The following is a 22,897-nucleotide window of genomic DNA, read 5'->3' as shown; positions in this document are numbered from 1 at the left end:
ATAGTTGAACTTACGTATTTTTGCACACACATACAAAGTTACTGAACATGTGAAATCTTTTGTCAGAATAAAGGAGAGATTATGATATTATGGAGCGTGATGGAAAATGAAGTGTTCTATTATTAATAAAATTTTTTGGCAATGCGCTTGAGAAAGGGTACCAATAATTGATAGCATGCACCACAGGGCTTCCAGAAAATAGCATGATGTGTATCTATTCCGGAACGATAACGATCCTCAGTCATGAGGGTTACGACAAGGAAGAGAGAGATTGTTTGTTATTAAAATATACCTGCTTACTTATTTATTTATTTTTCAACCATATCCGATCCTAATAAGATCATATGGGCCTCCACAGAGTGGAAATTTGTATTAACAGATTTTATTTTTACGAGAAGTGGATGTCAGCCACTTGCTCAACCTATTAGGTCCATACTCTGACGCATACACAAATTGAAAAACAATATGTGTACTTGCCTGACCCAGGATTCGAACCTGGGACCCTCGACACTATAGACCGGCGCTTAAGCCACGCGGCCATCATGGGTATCACTTACGTATAATATTAATTAATGCTAAGCATAGTACTCTTGGTCACATTTTGCTCGAACATTGCATTTTTTTCAGTTTTCAAGGTTCATACCTAATTACAAAAGGTTTGATACGCACTGGTTATGGATTTCAATATCGGTATTTCAAAACCGCTATCCCATCTTACTTTTACCTATTTCTAAATGTTTAAATAAACGTAGGTACCTATTTCAAGGCCCCCACAATGGGAGGCTGACATGGCTCTAGTCTGGGGGCTCGGGCTCAGGAGGGCCCCGGCGTGGCGAGTCGACCAGATAAATAAGATAAACACACATCACAATTTTTCTCGAACAGTAAAAAAAGTCGCCTGCGGCACTATTTTCCTTTAATAATGTTATTATTTTTTTTAAATTAGGTGGGTGTATGGTGCGATTTTTAATTGTGTATCGATACTTGATAATTCCATAATTCAAATGGATTTATTAAAATATACAAAAAACACTAAATTACTAAATGCACACATAAATTTTACCGCGTACACCATTTGGAAAACGCTACTATAGAGCGTCTATACAGCCTTTATCCCTCACGATAGGTAGGGGGACCCGCCAAAGATCCTAGCCTAGGGGCCCGCTTCAGGATGTGGGGGGCATGACCTATTTAGGTAGGTTTTGATCAATGACATTATTAATGGACAACGCACTCAATACAGTAGCTAGCAAGTAAATTCGCACATAGCGATATTTGCACATGTATAGGTAGACGTCACGCAATTTCCATTATACGATATCACGCATCAGGAATTTATAGCAATATCACCTTTGTTGTAATGGCGTTAGAACAGTGTTTCTTGTGTCAATGTTCATTTGAGCTAACTCGTTCGAACCGAATCATTTGGCAGACCCGACAAAAAGCATCGGGAATTTATAGCAATATCACCTTTATTGTAATGGCGTTAGAACAGATTATGCCATTCGGCAGACCCAACAAAAAAGTGAGTGTCATGTTTCTTTCCAGATGCTTCATCCATATTAATGTCATTCATTGGTTTTGATATAAAATATTAATATTTTAAAGAGATTTATATATATTGGTATATAACTACTATTTTTTTCCGTATTTTTCACGAATGCCGGTACTATTACAATTCCTGGCACTGATAAAACGTCAAAATGTATTACTAACTCAAAACATCAAACAAATGATTACAAAGAAATCAAAACAATGTTTCATACATTAAATTTGGTTGTTTTTTTATCTTTTGTTGACAGGAGAAGATTACCTAATCAGTATAAATAATTGTATGATATTGACAAATTTTAATTAATGCTTGATCAGGTGTAGGCACTTATTTTTTGGGTGTTCATAATATCTTGTACCTACGTATTGTTCGATTGAACCTTACACTCGTACCGTACTTATAAGAATATATTACAATTAATTTTAACAGAGTATTGTTTATGTGTATTGATAATATTGACACAATTATCTCATTTTTTATAGGAAACTCATAACAATAGCATAGCCTCTACATTTAATCAGCACTTATTTGGATAACATGTAGTAAAAATAATATATAAAAAAACATAGATCACTTTCGCACATGTTACTATTGATAATATTACCTATGTCCACTCGTGTTTAAAGGTTGTAAAATTCATGTAAACGTAGATAATAATATAATATTATCTAAGATTGCATATTTTCATTCTAACAGAGTATTGCAGGTACGTTCAAATAAATTGAACCAACACTCTAAATGCATCGTTGAATACCATCATTATTTGTCATTTTAATAATATATAGCTAGGAAAACTTGCTCATAGTGTCATCATCAGCCGGGGTCAATCCACTAATAGATGAAGGCCTCCCCAAGCTTATTCCAACTCTCTCGGTCCTGCGTCGTTCGCTGCCACGTATTTCCACCGAACTTTATCAGTTCGTCAATCCAGCGGGTTTTAGGGCGACCCTGTGGCCGTTTCGTGCCCCTTGGGTACCATTGGATGACGGCATTTGTCCAGCGGCCGTCCTTTCGGCGAGCAATGTGCCCCGCCCATTTCCATTTCAGCTGTTTGGCAACGTCTATTACATCGTAACCCATTCGTTTCTCTTACGGTCCTTTCGCGTGATGCCCAACATACACCTCTCCATGCCTCACTGTGCGACTCTTAGCCTTTGGACATCTCTCGTGTTGAGGGTCCACGTCTCGCAGCCATACGTGAGCACGGGCAGCACACATTGGTTGAACACCCTACGCTCAAGACATAATGGTAGGTCATTCTTGAAGATACTATTCAGACGTCCGAAAGCACTCCATCCCAGCTTTGTTCTGCGAGCAATTTCATCGTGCATGCTTCCGTCTATGGGCACCTGCTGTCCGAGATAGATGTAGCTGCTGACATGCTCGAATCGGGTGCCATTAATACAGATAATCGCATGGTCCGAAAAGCAGTTCCTCATCACTTTTGTCTTCGAGACATTTATTTTAAGGCCGACCGTTTGACTGATATCTGCGAGTTCTTGCGTTCTACCTTGGAGGTCCTTCGGCTCTTGTGAGAATATAACAATATCATCTGCAAAGCGCAGGTGACTGAGGGGCTCATAGTGTAAAACATGGAAATAGTCCAGGATTCATTTTACCGAAGCGTGGTCCGCGGTATTTTTTTTAGCACTGTCAATAACACGTAGTTAGAGTGGAAACGAAGAGACAAATAATGTGATAGTTGCTTCCACAAAACCTAAAAACTTAATTTTAAATCTATATTTACATATGTGAAAATACATGCCTCCCTCCGTCATTGATGTGACAACTGGGTTTACATTTCGTTCACCATCTGTGAGTATCAGGTAAGTAGCTACTGGTTGACGCCCAGCTTCCCACCAGGTGTTCCTGGTGTTCACCTCGTTTCACAAAAATAAGTTGACAACCGAAATATGAGTAAGTACACAATTTCGCTGCATTTTCTCAAATTGTTTTTTTTTGTCTAAGTAGAGACGAAGAAGAAGATTTTCCTCATGAGTGGATCTTCAGAACAAATTGTATTTCTATGACACGTTGCTTACATTTCCACGACTCAGTTTATATGCCTATGGTGCGATGGATTAAAATCCATTCCGTGATCGATGCACTGGTCATACCTAATATAGTCTATGGAATAGGGCCTTACATGGTATACACATGCTGAAAAAAACATGAGAATCTGGAATCCAGAACCCAAATAATTGATTGACTTCGTAGGTATAAGGAGAAGGGATAGTATCGGATTTTGAAGAAATAACTAACTCAAAACTAGTGAGAAGCTAGCGCCAGGAAGAAGAATGAGAGTAGGTACATATTGATAATTTTTAATTACTTATTGATAGACGGTCGTGTGAATTATAATTGATCCAATAATAGAAAATTAACATAAAAATATCATTATACATAGACCAACTTCTATAATATCTAGTTTTCTACGTCGCGTCGGTCTATGCCATAGACTATAGATACATCGTCTATGCGCTGTTACGTTACGTGCTTTTTGCGCCTTGATACTATAACGTCACGTGCACTTTGTACATTGACTTATCATAGTAGATCTCTGGCACTATTGAGAGGAATTAAAAGCTTTCTTTTCAGTTTTTGCTTCTCACAATACTTCGATATTCGAAATAATGCACTTCGTCTGTTTCCGCAAAAATGTATGCATTTTAATGTTAATAAAACTCCACGCGATATCTAACAGACACTGAATTATTGGCGAGGGGAATTTAGTAGCGGGAAAAGGAAAAAGGGTGAGTTTTAGTTCCGGAAACGACCGCGGTGACAGAAGACTTTGTTATAAAAGTCGCACTGTACATGTTTGTACGAGAGTTTATACATCGACTAATGCAATAATGATTGTAAAGATACATTCGCAGTGTACAATATACACGTTACTATGGCGTAGTACGAGTAACTAAATAATTAATTGGTATCGCTCAGTCGCGCGTAAAATTATTATTATTCGTCCGCGTTCACATAAGGTCCTGTCGCGCCGAGTCGCGTTGTCCTGTACGATCGCAGTCGCGTAACCATGCGTCGCCCGCGCAATGCAAGTCTTGTGACCATGCTTTATTATTTCAGCGGGATCGAATGAGTCACAATAATCATACCAACATCAGAAAATTTTACAAAAAAGCGACAAGTCCACAATTCGATATTTGCGAGAAACAACGTTTTTTTGTTTCAAGCTCCCATTATTTGTTTTAACGTAAGACTATTTTTTCCGTTGTATTCTAAGTTGAAATTAGAACCAAATGGCAATTTGTTTCAACCGATAAACTCTTAAATGTAATAAATATAGGCAAAATAAAATTGGACGTAGCGCTACTTGTACCTCACTTTTTAATTTATTCCGCATAAGGCACATATTTCCGTGGCACTGTCATGAGTTTACCAGATGCTACAGCATTGGAGACGCCATTTACAATATTGACCGTTCCCTCATTGGTTGACTTAAATACGCGCGAAATCAACCAAGCTTTAAATAATATGAAACACGGACTTGGCGCTTTTTGTAATAAGTCGAGACTTCAATTTTTTTTTTCGTAGGGTTTTGTCGCGTTTTGGAATTTATAGATCAATACGTATTGTGTAAAATTGTACAAAGAATACGTGCGTATTTTTTCCTCGATTTTGACCAAATGTGGACATCGCTTTTTGGAATTAGACGCCTCAAATCATGGTAAGAGGTATTTGGATTATACGTACGAGCTGCCATATGCCCAAAATAACACAACCTGTTTCGATTCTCGCCGATTATAATTCTTCAATCAGGTGTGGATACTGGCCGCATCCCTATGAAGCTTCCGTAATGGAAATGGTTATTAGACATTTGCTTAAATGTAAAGGTCTTTACTCTAGATACAAACAAATTGAAAAAACCACCCCCAAATTTACAGTGTTCTTTTTCCGAACTCTATTTACCAGTGGTGAAGGCTCCATACTAAGCGATTATTTAAAGCTTACCTTCTATTTTCAAGTATTTAATTTATATAAATAAATATCTATATTGAAGGACATTGTAGGTTATAATAAAAATATTGATTGCCATCTATCGTCGTTATTTATAAGTAGAGCTTTTAATTTAGTCAAGTTTCGAATCAAAAATAAATGACGGAACGTCCAACATGAGTGCTATTTTTAGAATTATTTCAATGATAATCCAAGCCGAATTTTCTACCTCAATTCAGTTGCCAACTTCATGCATGTCTGCGTTTTTGTTCGAGACTCGGAAGCGTAAACAGACAAGCTTATTCGAAATGTTGATTTGTTGTATGCTTATCTTTAAAAGCAAATAATAAATAATAAGGATGATTAAAAAAAATAATAACTATTGTGTTCGATCACATATAATTTATAAATTGTTATTAAAAATAAATATTGTATTAATTCGCAATTATTATTTAGGTTACTTCAGTCATAGACAAACATAACATGCTATTCACAGTTTATGTCATTTTGACATTTCAAAGCGGTGATAAAGGTTTATTTTATAATACAAAATTCATTGTGTTACTGTGTTTTGAATGTGGATAAATTACCTCATATTGTACCGAAATCATTCGCCAGTGCTTTAAATATATAAGTATTTATTAAATTGTGTAGTGTCCCGGTAGAAAATGTGCGAACGATTGCATTTAAAAAGTATCAAAGCTTGACCTTCCAAGGGTTCATTTAGATTTGAATACAGCAAAAAAACTTATATTAGACATTTTCACAACAATTTATATGATAAATATTTGTTTTTAACTGGCAGTTACACATTAAACAAACTTTTTTGTTGGCGATGCGTATTGTTTGGTAAAGAAAGTATGCGTGGAATTCTACTGCCATAAGTGATTTAAATAATTTGACAAATTCAGCGGTGAAACCTATGACCAGTGTGTCGTTGTCATTAGTGTGCACCTATTCATCAGTAGTAATATCGTAAGTATTATCTTCTTATTTCCCGTAAGTTACCTGACAAGTGTGCTCTTTTTCACTGATCTCCACAGCTTACCTCTTTCCAAAAGTCACCCTTTGCCACTGCTATTTACTATAATAATATATTCACACATACGATACTTCTCGATGGTGTTGAATGTATCGAACTCGGTTGTCAATGTCAATCTAACTTGACGAAACCAGTCCAGATCATTATTAAGTAAATAGTATAAGTACGAATATGTCAAATAATTGATATAATTGTGCTGTCGGTGAAGTATATACGCAAGTTCAAATATTATCTGGAAAAATTACATGTTTTTTTTCCAAAATGTGTTTGAGAAACCAATGGGTCGTGCGAACGGCTAACTATATAACCCCCAAAAAGACCCAATTTTGTTTTGTTGATTTGGTAAATTTAATAATTCAAGAAATATATTAAAATCTGATTTTTTATTAATTCATCATGGGCACTTCTGAATCGATTATAACCGCTGTTGGCAAAGATGAGTTTTGGTCCAATACAATAATGAAATTACAAAAATATCATGTGCTATATGAGACACAGATTAATCGCGTACGTTTTCATCAACCTAATCCACTGTAATATTAATAGACTCAGGTGACGGCTTATTTTGTTTTGTTACGCCAAAGAAGTATAACTTCTAACGCGCGTACATAAGTACACACACCCATTTTTTTATATTATGTCCTATCAACTTATAAATAAAATGGTTACCCTATTAATTGCGATGCAACACGACGCAATAATAATAATAAAGCTTCTGGCGGACAGTGCGACCAAATTTGGTAAGGTTAGCATTCAATATCGGCATCGCGCGCTCACTCCTCGCTGCTGCGTCCGCTGAGACCGCTTTTTTGCACACCCTGTGAATCTTCATAGGACACGTTCACACTATTATCTGTCAAAAATATGCCCAATAATGCAATAATGCAATAATGCAGACCCAATGAAAAGTGGATAAGAATGCTATACTTTATACTATAGTATTATTTGAATCAATCATGTTTATTTACTAAGGTACGAGAAATTTAATTACCGATCATGACGTAAAACTATGTTATTAAGTCAAAATTAGTAAAATTGAGTTAAGAATTGCCATGTTGAAATTTCCATTGTCGTCTTCTATGCTATGACATAATAAATAGCAGTAAGTTATGTCAAGTAATGTCATTAATACCATGGACAAACACTAAATACTAAAATAACTTTTTATGTAAAGTTGAAAAAATCATCTTGACATAAAAAAAATTAAAAACTACAAAAATATTTTAATACCTACTAAAAATAAGATAAAATGAAAAATATGTATAAGAAAATAAAAATAGGTAAATACATACGATAAATAAATCACTAAAACGTACCAGATATTTAATTAAATCAATGATTGGTAAAAATCACTAATTTATCTCTCCGGTAAAGTTTTCAATATGGACTGTAAAGCTCAAATAAATAATTACATTGGCAGATTGCGTCTGGCCTGATCGTCTGCCACGACTGTCAAACTCTATTCGCTATGGTTTTCAAGGATCGTGAACGATCGGGACAAAAGTGGAAAATTGTCTACTATTCCGTCGTGCGATCCATTCATTAGCAAGCGAGAAAGATTGCCGAAAGCATACGAAAATACCCGAGTACGCGCCCGCTCGCGAGCCACGCAAACGGTCGTTCATTCTACTACTCGATTTCAACAACTACAAGATGGAGAAATCTCAAAAAAATGTATGGACTAGCGCTGAGAACACGGTCCTCGTCGAATTAATACACGCCAGTTGAAATACAGCTATACTGGCTACAAATAGTCTTAATCGATTGGCTTGGAGATTCAAGCTCGCCCAGTTATTCATGATTTAAATTAACAATAAGTATACAAAACTTTCTATAAATTTCAAATGGCCGCGCAAATTTCAACAGATGCTCGCTAGGTTTGACAGCTCATTTATTTTGACGTAAAATTCCGCGGGAATACGTTCAGTATAGCCACCAATCTAAGAATCATCTAGTTTTTGGTCAACCTATATTTTTAATAATAGCAACACTATGTTTATTTTAAACCAACCAAAAGCAAGGACCAACGCGATTGAATCATTGCATGTAATTGCAAATAGTGTTAAAACGTTGGGCACGACGGTTGTTGGATCGGGTTGGGTCTGCGCGTCTGCCAATGTAATTAAGCATTAATACCCATAGCTACATTATGATAATTGAAATTTTATACGTGTTACCAATTATTTACGATTAACTAAAAACTGTTATAAATGTATATAATAATATGTACCTACGTTCAATGAATACTATACCTATATTATAATTACATACACTTTTATGGTTATTTTAATCATTAAAATGTAGTTTAATAAGTTCTCTAGAACGCTGTAAAAAGATTTTTGTAATGTAAGAAACATGTTTTTATTTAAGTAAATAAAAATGTATATAACTAGAAATCCTTTTTTATATCAATTTGATATTGTTACCGCAGGAACCGTAGCTTATCCTCCTCATCTGGACTGAAATATTTATTACAAATAAACTAAAGTCTTGTATTATTTTAATATACGAATTTTGTGAACGTCACTTTAGCAAGACATGGTGCGTGCCCTCAGTATAAACAATGCCAAGTGATCCCGTATAAACGAATGTCATCGTGAGAAAGTTTCAAGTGGAAACCAATCCTGATTTAACTTGGTACACGATTAAAGTATACGACACAAATGAATCATCTAATCTAAAGATACATGTGTAACAACTTCCATTTTACAAGGAAATAATATAATTAAACATGTTTAATTTCCTACAATATATATAAAACATTAGGTATTGTTTTTCGCTGACGTCCTTGCAATTTTTTAAAAATGTATCATATTTTTATGATACTATTATGTCTACTTGATTTTCAGATATGACAATATACTATCTCCATTGACTACTAAAAATTAGGGCGATTAATATTAGATAATATTGACAAATAAATAATCATATTGCGATAGTAAGACAAATACTGAGTAAAAATGAATTATAAAATTAAATCATAAAACTAATCAAATACCAAGTTACAGTGGAAACGGTAAAGCACCAATCTTCACAACAGCCTCCTGTTCCTATATGGCTGAAACTCCTCTGAAAAAACCATGCAAGTTGCAGAACTCCTCGATATGTTCTGTGATCCGAATCTAACCACACTCGCAAAGTGGGAACTCTATAAGAACATCTGGAATGCTCACACTGGATTCGATATTTGTGCGGATGCATAAAGCCAGGAAGTTTGTCCGGTGGATCAGGAATTTTAGGGGAGTTCCACACGCCCGATACTTGGCATATGGGATAATATTGACAAGTAGCATCGCAGGACATCCTCCTGCACGCTTTCAGAATGAAGCAGCTCATTCCTGCTGACCAGAACTCTGCCATAACAATGATTATATTATTATGTCTGCATTTAATATTATATTATAATAATTATTCGTTGTTTATAATTATTTATACGCTCTATTAAAATGAGTAGAACCTTAGTAACCGGACTAAATAAATTATGCATGTGGATAGATTCAAAAATTTATTTGAAAAAAATAGCACGTGATATTGAAGAAAATTAATAATTAATTAGTTGAGCGTAGTTATACACAAAGCAGCCAGGCTACAATTTTGAAAATGAGTTATTGTGATTTCCATAATCTCACACATTTGTTTTACGTTCTGCACAAATCAGCCAAGCTACTGTCATTCAAAAATCTCATACAAATGCGTTTTAAAGATTTTACGAATCGCAGAATATGACATTTTCGATCTGCACAAAGTGACCAGGCTACTGTCATACAAAAATATCATATAAATGCGTTTTTTAAATAGGCCATTTACGATCTGCATAAAGCAACCACATGATAATATTATGTGGAATGTAGGTAATTATTAAAATCCTGACTGTGTAAGGTCTGTTTTTCTACATTCAATTAATAAACATTATTTTCTCAATTACCGTATATTATATTTGTCATTATTAGATATATATAATATAATATATAGATTTTTCATGTAAAAATTAGTGCCAGGCAGCTAAATATTAATTTATAATTTACAAGTTTTTCTAATTATTTCCTAAACTTTGAAATTCCCATAATGGTACTTGAGTAACTTAGAAGGTTTTTTTTTAAGAAAATAGATGCAAAAATAAAGTTTTTTTCTTACAAAAATAAGAGTTACCTGCATTCCAGAATGAACATTCTAAAAAACGATTTTGTACAAGACAGCCTGGACTCCTAAAACACCAAAATTTAATAGATTTTATACTTTTATCTCTTTAAAAGTTTCACAAAATCATATATACATATAATATCTATCATTCAAAAGGTATAAACAGTGTACAGAATTTGTGAATTTGTGGAATTAAAGAAACACACTTTACTTAAAAGTGCTTCTATCTCTGTTTGAGGTTTGTGTGGACTGGCTCCTTTGCTAAGCTAAACTATCAGTTTATTGCACATTGACCACATTGTTTGTTTGGCGTGAGGTAGCTTTTATTAGTGGACATTATGTCGAAAAAATAAACTGAAATTATATATCGTTATATTCTATGATAGTTATTGATACCTACTAATTATTTCGAATCATATGTATGATCATGTATTTGTAAACATTATCTACTTATATAATAATAATTATTCATGTTATCTAATATTGATTTTCAAGATGATTGATTTGGACACCTGGTGTAATAAATTCTTTTTAACAAAACACTAATTCAAATGTCTTAATATTGATAAAACCAGGTGAAAACATTATGATAATAATATTTATCATATAATTTCGTTATGGATTAAATTACCAAGAAATCTCTGTAAATATATTTTATTTTTAAACTAAAATAATTTTTCTATTTTGAAATGCAGCAAAGCCATTGTTAATCCAATCCCATTCTATGGCCTATAGATAGGTCATTTTATAGTCCACGGTGCAACTTTTCTTGCGCTGCAGCAATAATAGTATTATTATCCTGTACCGACCTGTAGTTGTAAGTAGGGTCATCAATTTGCCGGAATGCCGCTTGATTCGTTTATCCCGTGAATTCCAGGATCGGACATATTGCAATCTCAAGATTTTGAAATTAGGTTCTATTTTTTGAATGGTTTTTAATTAAAAAAAAAGAAACATCATTCCTCATTAAATCAGGACAGCAATTTACAAAAGTTTAGTTGTAATTCCTTATACGGGTACCTACAATCGTCTGGTTGCAGATATTTGTAGATAAATCGCGTCCACCTGTTCATATTTTACTTTCTAAACATTATTTGGTTCTAATATTAACACCATCGATCGAGAGTACTTGATGGAATTTGAATTACAATTCTAATATTTATGTTGTGTACTATTCCATTTGGGTCGTTTTTTTCGACTCGGGTTTCACCTTTCGGCATCTTCAGGCGCATGCGCTCTCACCTATGGTAAATACATACTGACAACGAATACAATTAATTATTCTAACTTATATAATAAATAAATACAATAAAGTAGGTAGGTAAAAACTTTATCACCTACCTATCAATTCCCTACCTAATTACTAATAATACATTAAATAGGCATATAAATCGTCAAAACCTCTAAACGTCTAAAACTAACGTATACTTATTTGTTTCAATTAAAATCGTGATACCTCTTTAATTTGATGGATTTTAGAAGGAGGTCGCCAATGCAATACTCTAACCAAGTACCTACGTGGAATCGATACTGCAATGAAATACAATATACTATTATATAGATATTAATATTAAACCATAATAAAAACGTCTCGCTAAACATAAAATATATTCATAATTATTATTACTAAAGAAAAAATTGTTTTTACTAACCCCAGGTCGCGGGGTTGTTTAGTTATCAAAAATAATAATCCCGAAATTGTGGGATTGAAAAATGTATCCATGAATGCAGCCCCTTGTTGTGACTCACCGAATTTTCATACTTTTTTATACTCTTAGCCCTTTATTGATTCCGAGAAAGACGAAATTCATAAATAAATCATGTCTTCCGTCAGAGCTTTATCGAACTGGCTCTGTCTACATATGGAAGCTTTCGGTCCCGATTTGATTTAATACGTAATCTCTATGCTTTTATTTTATTGTAGTGATATATTTATGAATCTCATTGATCAGTTTGTATCTGTAATCAAATTATCATATTTTACTCTAGGCTAGCAACAGAGCAAGATAAAGTATACTTGATAATGATTTATCGTTGTTGTGTTTTTAAGTTTAGTGGTTAAACATCGATGCGACAATTTGATTAGTGATTGCGGAACAATAGAATTTTTTCACACTAATTGTTTTTTGGATATTAATCGATATTGTAATTATTATTTTTTGTCCTGAAGGGGAGGTGGATTACTCAAAGGTAATCAGAAAAAAGGGAGACAAATGGACTTATTTTTCATTCCACCACCCGCCACGTTTCCACACATGTTATGCAGGCGTATACCGTGGCATAACGAACGTTGGGCGCTTTTCAAAGTTGTGCCAAAAGTGTCCCAGGAGCAACTTCTCAATACTTTGGATGACGTGCACCAGAGTACATGATTCATTCTTCGATTTGTATTATGATCAATTATCGATGAGAAAAGACGTGCGAAATTTTCCTTCATAGATACCAAGTCGCAATGACTGACCGGTCCAACTGAGGGTCGGACCGACTTGAGAAGATCTTCCCACTCAACCAACATATGGGTACAATCCCAGATGGTGTGATCGGCATCCTGCAATTCGCCACATGAGCAAGTCGGAGATTCTATAATAAATTAGGCCAAGCTGACAGACCTTAGAGGTAAAACGACCGTGTCCGGTTAAGAATGCCAGGACTAAAGAATACTACTATACCTAAGTAGACTAGTATTCAATGGTTTGAACAAATATAACATAAAACCGTGCAGACACAGAGAAAAGTTAACAACTTCATAAAATATATTATATTGTAGTAACTTATTGAATCACATTTTTGTATGAATTCCTGAGCTATTTTTTTCTGAGATTTATTGAGCGAGTCAAGTCAAATTTCCGTTTAATGATGTTGAGAGCTAATGTGTGTCAGTATATAGAGTTTATTAAACAATATTCGTAAAAGCTACAGTCATCTGAACTTTGAAGCTCATACCTACACTATGTAGGAACGGAAGTAGTAAATTACCCTATTCAGATATATTAAGACGTTTAATATGCTTACAAAAAATAATTATGTTTCCATCAATATCAGTTTGGTCAGATCGTTATATACCTCATTGCAGGAAACCCTGAATACGATGTCGGATCCGATAACGTCTGCAATAATAAAGTTATCATATTAAATATTTCGCCAATCAATTTTACTGACCTTTACCTAAAATAATGTTGCGTTTTATTCCAATGAGATTACTCTATGAATATTTATGCTGAACATTTCGAGATACGTAATGCACATGAATGAAAATTACTATTTAACTTTGCGTTTTGATGCTGCATCATCAGATGATATAAACAAGGGTAATGGCGCGCCCATTTTTGATGATCCAGTGCGTGATTCTGTGACTCTTTTAATGTCACCTTCCGTGTAGAAAGCTCTTGTCACTCCGTGTCAGAGCGAGTGATGGAATAATAACCATTGTACGTATGCAGTTCTCAAATAAGGTATTTATATGTACCTACTATGTAAATTTAATCGTTTAGCATGATAGTTGAACCAAGACTAAATAAGAAAACAAGACGTATCATACCGTTATCTCATTCCATTATTAAAGATGTTGCAAAAAGGTAATTATTTTATTTTTAATTACTGTGATTTTATTACAAATATGCGTCAAATTAGTTATTACGTAAAGTTAGTTTGAATGAAAAATATAATAATATATTGGTCTATAATAATATTATGTGCAACCGTTTGTATTGATATACCAATATACCTACTATTTATCTCTGAATATATCAATCCTATAAAAACAGATTCCTGACTAAAATCCCTGCATGACTCATGGCGCAGATAAATAAATTGGCAAGTACTTATTCGGAATTGCAAATCCGTCTCGCATATTGGAAGCACCTCGGCGCCCCCGACCGGACCGCGGCGTCTCGGTAAATTATACGGCGACCCTGAGACTAGCACCCGTCCCGTCCAAATATAGAAACGCTACCATTTATAGAAGTAACTGCAGCAGCGTGGCACTGTCGTACGAGCGTGCGATAATTTGAAGAAATGCTTTGCCGTAGAGCAGGACTGTCCAATCGCTCGATCTCAACCAAATGAAGAATTTCAAATTTAATTTTTGCTCTTTAGGTACTTACATATTTTATTTTAGTAGCCACATTTATAGTTTTCTCAAAACTGGAAGAAAGCTTCTTCAGTTCTTGGTATTGCATTACCGCGATAATCAATCAATTAGTGGATCTTTGGCATTTTCCTTTAGTATAGCTCGAGTGCAATTAATAAATTAATGCAAATAAATGTTATCTTACAATATAATATTATCGGTAACAGATTAACAGAAGCATCGATACGTGATATAATGCACCTAATAGTTGTTGCAATATAACTACCCACAGATGCGCTACATCATATATATTGTAAATTCAGAAACAAGATGTAAAAGCAAATGCGTTCAAAGGCTGTAATAATCCGTACGTAAATGTATCATGTTTTGTAAAGAATATCGTGACATCTACCGATGAACTATCGTATCAATTCGGCAAATTGTACTAGAGTTTGAAAGCTTTTTATTATCAGCTTTCTTGCAAATATTTAAAATAAGATTCTACGACGATAGAACATATTATTTAATTGTACCTATACTTATTATAATAAAAAAAATAATACGTACAACTGAAATTTTATCTCGTTTAATTAAAAATCATCTATTATCTTAATTCTACTATCTGCAGATTCATCAGCTGATTAGTAATGTCATATTATTATTATTATCGTCTCCCGTAACTACCTCTGACAAGTACCTACCTTTGCAGTATGACCCCTATAGCGTACTTCCAAAAGTCACTATTGAGTATTCACCACTGCTCAACTGCCACTGGATGGTGTGGTATATCCAGCGATGGTCTGTCCTACGAGGACATTAATGCTGTGACCTGCCCATATCCGCTTAGAGATATTGACGCATACTATTTTATCTGCCACTTTATTGACGTATTTTGATCAATATGTATATATTTATTAATTATTTACTTAATTATGTACCTACTCTTATTGTTTGAATTTCGTACCCATGCCCACCAATACTGGAAACAATAAAATAATTGACACTCATCATAGTGGGAGGACTTTTTTAAATATCTTATTCAAGCGTCTAAAATTAAATGTACTCCACTCCGACTAAAACCTCGTTAAATAATTTCGTTTAAAGTATATGATTATATCATATCAAAATTCTTGAGAATATATTCTTAGGAGGCATTCATCCCAACTGTAAATGTGCTTTCATTTGTAACACCTTAGTATACAATATTATAAATGGTGTGGAAACGTAACAGGTGATAGAATAAAATCATGTGGCTACTAACATCGCCTTTTTATGACGGCACCCCTCTGGAACCGCCTCAGTCGTAAAAACTTATTTGTCACGCATTTGGTTGACGTCAACCCGGATTCACAGAGTTCATTCGTACTTATCTGATAGTGTTATTTAGTATCCATCTTTTGCGCGTTATTATAATATCTATTATTTATTCCACTGTTCCGACACGCGACACCGCGAACTTTGGCCGAACTCCATGTCGAAGCAGCTGTACACGTTCTAAATATGTACTCCGAAACTCTTCCCTGCACATGCGTTGTGCAAACACAGTACTTTATACCTTCTTTGTAATCATCAATAAATCAATTCAGCCAAACAGTGAAACACCCTGAAGCAAACCTCCCCCTTCACCAAAAAAATCCACCCTTTTCTCTTGCTATTCATCCCGGTACTTATTCGGAGTCAAAAGGGCGGTTTATTAGTACCTACGTATGATGTTCATCAACAGACTCGAAGTTTCAACTGTTGTACAATTCTCATATAATATCCTGGAACATTATGTTCGTCAGCGAAACTACGGAGGTAGCGTTGATAGTACAATTTTTCAGCTTTCAACACGTACCTATGTATTATCATGGTCATTTTATTTTTGATTACATTAATTCGAAAGACACGTTCACATCATATTGTATATCTTTACAAAATAAAATAAAATGTGGAATTCTTATGCTAAGACAAAGTCAGGTCAGGTAGATATTTTCAAACTATAGCAAAAAGTATTTCTGAAATTCTTAAAGTTTTAAAACCCATGCTGTAAAGTCTGATTCATGGTGTATTTCTGGTGGTAATGCTTAAATACTAATTATTTCATTTCAATGGTTATTAAATAAATGTCAATAATTAATTTGTCATTCAAGAAATACAGAATAATATTATTATACCACGACATTATAATAAATGTATACAGACTAAAAATGACAGAAACTTTACAAAAGCATGGAATTATTAAGCGAATCCGTGTCTTTTTGTTGTATTTCAAAATTTCGTCGAAAGGCTAGTAACTGCGTTTACATGCGAATTCATAGAAGAGAAAATTAAAACGTAGTACAACCCTAATAACATACCTGCTCTTAGCTAATTATAACACTGTGATAATTAATATAGCCACGCAATGTGGATATAATATCATAATTTCATATATGACAGGCACCTACATGGCGCATTCGTAACATATGATTTTATATTCCATATAAAATTATATTTTTTCGTAACTAATAATCTATTTAACAAGCATAATACCCCGTTTACACGTACATGGATTTACTCCTAACAGTACCTTCGTATTATCGCGGCCATAACAAGAAAATGATAAACATGTTATCCTGCAGTTGCAAGATTGCATGCATGAATCAAAAAAGTTCGGAAGCTACTGAATTTTCATGCGACAGTTGGAATATTTTCGATCTGCGCCCGTGCAGTAGAACGATAGTGGCTAACCTGCTGGCAAAAATATAAACTTCACCGCAGGGAGACTCATCTTGAGGTTAGGCGATTTTGATGACCTGTCAAATAATACCATAAAATGACAACATCGCGTCTCGCTTATTCTTGAAAAATGAGATTGGAGAGACAGTCAGCACTTTAACGTATAATCGGTTATTGTCACGATAGTTTAAAATACACGCTATTGCTGCCAGTAAATCCATGCACGTGTATAGGAGGTATAAAGTTACTTGGTTACCATTTTTTCATTGATTCCGAGACCGAATAGAATTGACATGTCCAAATCTCGTGCTGCAGCGATTTTGAAAGACGACGTACCGTGTACCATATAATATTATATACCTACTAAGTAACTCCAGCCGATCTATTCTGTCGTATCCGGAAATTAATACGTAAACAGTTCACCGCAGGACACTTATTCGTGCGCCCGCAGTACGTGAAACATGAGTTCGTGTAACATTTAATCAAATGACGAGTTCTTCCTTGAACATTTCACCGTGGAGTATATTTTTACGTATGCTACAACATGTGACGAATTTTAAGAGATGTCTTTACTAGGTTAGGTTAGGTTAGGGTTAATCTAATTGGAACAGTACTATTTCCAAACTATCGCCGCATTTTGTAAGATACGTACAAATGTATTCCACGGTGAAATGTTCAACGAAGAACTCGTCATTTGATAAAATGTTATACGAACTCATGTTTCACGTACTGCGGCGCACGAATAAGTGTCCCACGATGAACTGCATACGTACAATTTACATGTAACCCTATTCTATACACAAGACTGCTTTTGGCCGCTATCTATGGTAGGAAAGTATCCAAGTTTTAGCACGTATTGTAACAATTACAATAAGTTAGTTGTAATTGTTCCAATAAGTGCTATGTTTTAACAGCACCTCTCTTGGCTGTGATAAATTTTAGAGTGACAGTTCAAACGGCTAACTTATTGTAATTGTTACAATAAGTGTTAATATTTCGATACTTTCCTACCCTATTTAGCTGCCGTAAAGGCCGAAAGCAGTCTTGTGTATAGAATAGATGCGCTGAAGTTAAATAATTGTAGAGCACTTTTTAATATTGAATATGACGAGTTATGTTGTACAGTGTACAATTGTACACCAATAAAATAGTATCCATAAAATGCTATAATGTAAGTGACCTATGACTGCGGACCTATCTACATCTATGAGCGAAAGAATAAAGGGGATGATTGTGAACAACGCAGGAAGTGCCCATATACCCCAACTAAGGGGTGGACATAATCGAATAAGAAGAAGACGAAGATAATATTATGTAGTTTCATTTATGTTTTGTCCATATCGAGTTTGATTAAAATATGCGAATGGTACTAATAGATATATTATTTTCGTAAACTGCAATACAAAACATTATTCCTTTGTCTTGACTACTATAATATACCTTAATAGTTTTTTGGGAGGGAGTGAATGTTATATATTTCAAGATTGGAACTACCAGCGCAGAATACCGCAATTCGAGCTTTATTGTTTGGAAAATGTAAAATTATATATAAGGTATCAATACTTAGTACTTTCTCGTTGATCACCTAAAGCTTTATTACGTATATATGACTTGAGCCGGATGAAATAATTGCACGGAGCTTTTATATGACTAATACGAATGTTTTCGATTTATTAAATCTCGACTCTGCTTGTCGGTCCACGTCGCTTCCAGTTTCCTAGCTGTCGGCGTGCGTAGTCGCTCGCTTGAGAGACGTTTGTCTGCGAATTTACTCTGTGAAGCAATTCGCCGCATTGTTGCACAGTAATGCAACGATAACGCGTGCGCACGAATAGGTAGGTATTCACGCATGATATCGCCCGTGGAAACTGTGCAGTATTACTTTAATTATAATACAATAACATAGGCAGGTAGTAGGTACTAAACATGGCATATACTTATTATTATATGGATCACTTCCCAGAATGTCATCAGCTGTTCCACTGAATAGAGAAATAAATTATGGAAAATCAATTATACTAGATACGTCTGTACTCTGTTATATAAGTTATAACTAAGGCTTTTTTTAAATAACTCATGACTTTTATCAGGGTTATACTAAACTGTCCTAATGGGAAGGTGATATGAATTTAATGCATTTCATTATGAACCAATAATTACCCGTGTGAAAGTATGAGGTATATAATATTTGACATAATACAGTTCTTTTCTTGATCATTCCTTTATGGCTGGTTATTTTCTGAACGACCAATACTCTCTTCTTCTGCTTCGCCTTCCCAAAACCACCAGCAGTAGCGAAGGCTCCACAGTAGGCGATTATTTAAAGCCTACCTACTAAGAAAAATAGATCTTCAAGCAAATAACTTAAATTAAAAAAAAAACACTGAAAAATCCAAGATGATTGATAGTCATCTATCGTCAAAATTCAGAAGTACATAGCTTTATTTTATAAATTAGTAAGGTTTATAACCATAACTACTGCCGCATGGATTCAACTATGTTATGAAATAATCGATGGGAATTTAAGATGTGGTTTGTATGCGTTTTTAGTCACGTGACGCCACTGATGCCAGTCTCGGTCTGGCTTTTTATTCCAAAATCATAGGCTGTTTAGTTATCGCTTACATCCGCACATTTATTCAAAATAATTAATAAGATAATTTAAAAAATAATTTCTATAGGATTCAATCACATATAAATATTCATTGTTGTTAAAAATATAAAATAATTTATCTCTCGATTTTCATTTATCAGTTATTTATACCTAAGTCTGTCTTTTAAATATAGAAGTATTTTAAAATGTCTAGCTTAACGGGTTAAATTATAAATTGTTATGGAACATATTACACATAACAACGGATATTTTCAAAGATGATCGATAATATATTTTGAGCGTATGTTACGTTTATAAATGTTTAGGAAAATACATAATTCAATCGAATTGCTTATTTATAAACTAATTATATCAAACTAATTGAGATTATGAAATTTCATCGATTTAGTGTACCTATTCATCAGTAGATATAGGGTTATCTTCTTATTTCCCGTAAATATATCTGATAAGCTTGGTTACTCCACAGCCTACCTCTTTCCAAAAGTCACCCTTCGCCACTGACCACCAGTCTCTCCACAATATGTCCAAATAACTGCACTATGCATATTAGACATATTGTCGAAACCCGTTCTCTTATCTGGAGTTTCTGGATGATTGACTGGTTCGTCATGTGCTCCATCCAAAAATACAAAGCATTCGGCGCCAACGCCACATTTCGAAAACAGCAATTACCTCCCGTTCCCTTACCCTCCAGATACTTAAGTATTCGACGCCGTACAAAAATATGAAGCGTCATTTTCGTGTATAAAAAAGAAGCTAAAATTGTGTATTAATTCACAGCGCAGCTTATTTGTAAAAAAAATCTTAGTATATTCTTGGAATTGTTAAATTTCGCTTGATAGTTAAATTATTAAGTTTTTTCTCCTTCCTGAACAATTTTCCCAAGTGGAATTGGCCGATTTGCAGACTACGCAGTCGAATATCATTAATTATTGCATAAGCTCAAATGTCTAACTTGTTATTTATTGCAGAATGTAATCATATATCCCGGGATCTCGGTCAATTTCTGGTTTTGTTTGATTTCAGGATAAATGAGACCAATAAAAAACCATTGTAATTTAAATATCCAAAAAGAACACCTTCAGGAAAATGCAATTTAATATCTTTCAGCCACTTCATTGTCAATGCACTATTTTTTAAATTTCTGGTGAATTGGCTCTGAAAGATATAATTATAATATGTACCTACCTGCTATATCATAGGTAGGTACATACAACACATTTATTTCCAGGTGCAAATTTGAATTCGGATCACTCTCGATTATCATCAAGGTAATGAGTTAATAACTAATAAGATAATGAGAATGTGTAGCTAAGAAAGTTTTATGAAAAATTATATTGCTATCTACGTGATAATATCCTCGTATACTATGATTTATGGCCCACTTTGTTATGACTGCAATCCATTCTAGTTTATCTGCATTGTATTATGAGATTAGGTGAGTGTTTTTTTTCATTCTTTAATCAGAATTTCTTGACACATCGTCGCTATAGGATTTGTTTCCCGAATATCCATTTTAGTCGAAATCGACATTTTAATGCAGTTCGATTTCTTTTACCGAACTCTACCGAAATCATTTATAAAAACAATATATTTTTATCTAGAAATAGAGATATTTAAAAAAAAAAACCCGAATAGGCCATATTAAGCAACAATTATTCCGTGCTTTTCTCCCGAACGTCCAACTATCCGTTCCTGAATATCCAAGTTAATTTGTGTCAAAATATACCGCTGGCTGAGTTTTTATTTCCCGAATATCACTTAAGCCAATCAAACCGCGCTGATCTCGTGCATCTCGCTCCCACATTCACGCTGTCTAGCTCTAAAACAATCACGCCCGCAATCATACTTTTTGGCCCTCCGGATTCATCTTTCAAAGTTCGAGCTGTTAAGTATTGTTTTTAAAGTTACCATTGTTTTAATAGTGAGTTCAACAAATTTGAAGAGATAAATCATGGCTGATACGTCACCAGTTCGCCCTGAACTTACAACAGAGTTATGGAAGTGAGTATTTTAACCTAAATAACTGTATTTTGTATCGATGAATAGCGACAAAACCCAACGGTCATATGAATTATACAGCATTTCTACAGTGTGACCCGGTAACTACCGTAACGTAAAGAATTAATTATTATTTCTTCATCAAACATGGTTTGTCTTTATTTTACTTTTAACGTAGGTACCTATTTCTGTGAAAATAAAGACGGTGATATTATTTATTTTAGAATGCGTTAATAGTTAATTTAATTTATTATTTACGTTACCTAGTAATATTTTATTTAGTTAATATTATACACTTACGATATAATATGTACTAATCTAATATTATCAGCTAATGGTTAATAATTTATACATGCTCACATAGTTCTTATTCCTTACAATAATACATATATAATATTTATTTGGTGGTTTGTAATAAAACTAACAAGTTCGATTGAAGACCATAATGACGCATTATTTTTCTGTCAATAAGAATATCATATAAAAATGTTACAATATGGAAAGAAAATATAGAAATTGATTGTATTAAAACTTAAATTTTACTTTGGTCCTAATCTCGAATTGTTTAATGAAATTTTGACGTCATTTTTAGGGTTTGTATTATATGAAAACAGCTTCCTTTTATTTAATTTGCTTATTTTATTTTGTGTTTTATTTAAATTTACCTTTTTCCAGTACCTTCAGAGACTGTATAGAAGCCCCGTCACCAAACCAAACCCAAGGCGAAGAGAATGAGATGTCCATAATATGTTCCTCTTCTCAAAATTCCTGTGGCGTTAAAAGAAAAATTAATCCAACGGAGTGGACACGAAATGTCCGGAAAAA

The sequence above is a fragment of the Rhyacophila brunnea genome, unplaced genomic scaffold (assembly GCF_057557595.1).
Source record: "Rhyacophila brunnea isolate RB1 unplaced genomic scaffold, BYU_Rbru_1.0 scaffold_5, whole genome shotgun sequence".
NCBI classification, from domain to species: Eukaryota; Metazoa; Arthropoda; class Insecta; order Trichoptera; family Rhyacophilidae; genus Rhyacophila; species Rhyacophila brunnea.
Note: the sequence above shows the minus strand (reverse complement) of the source record.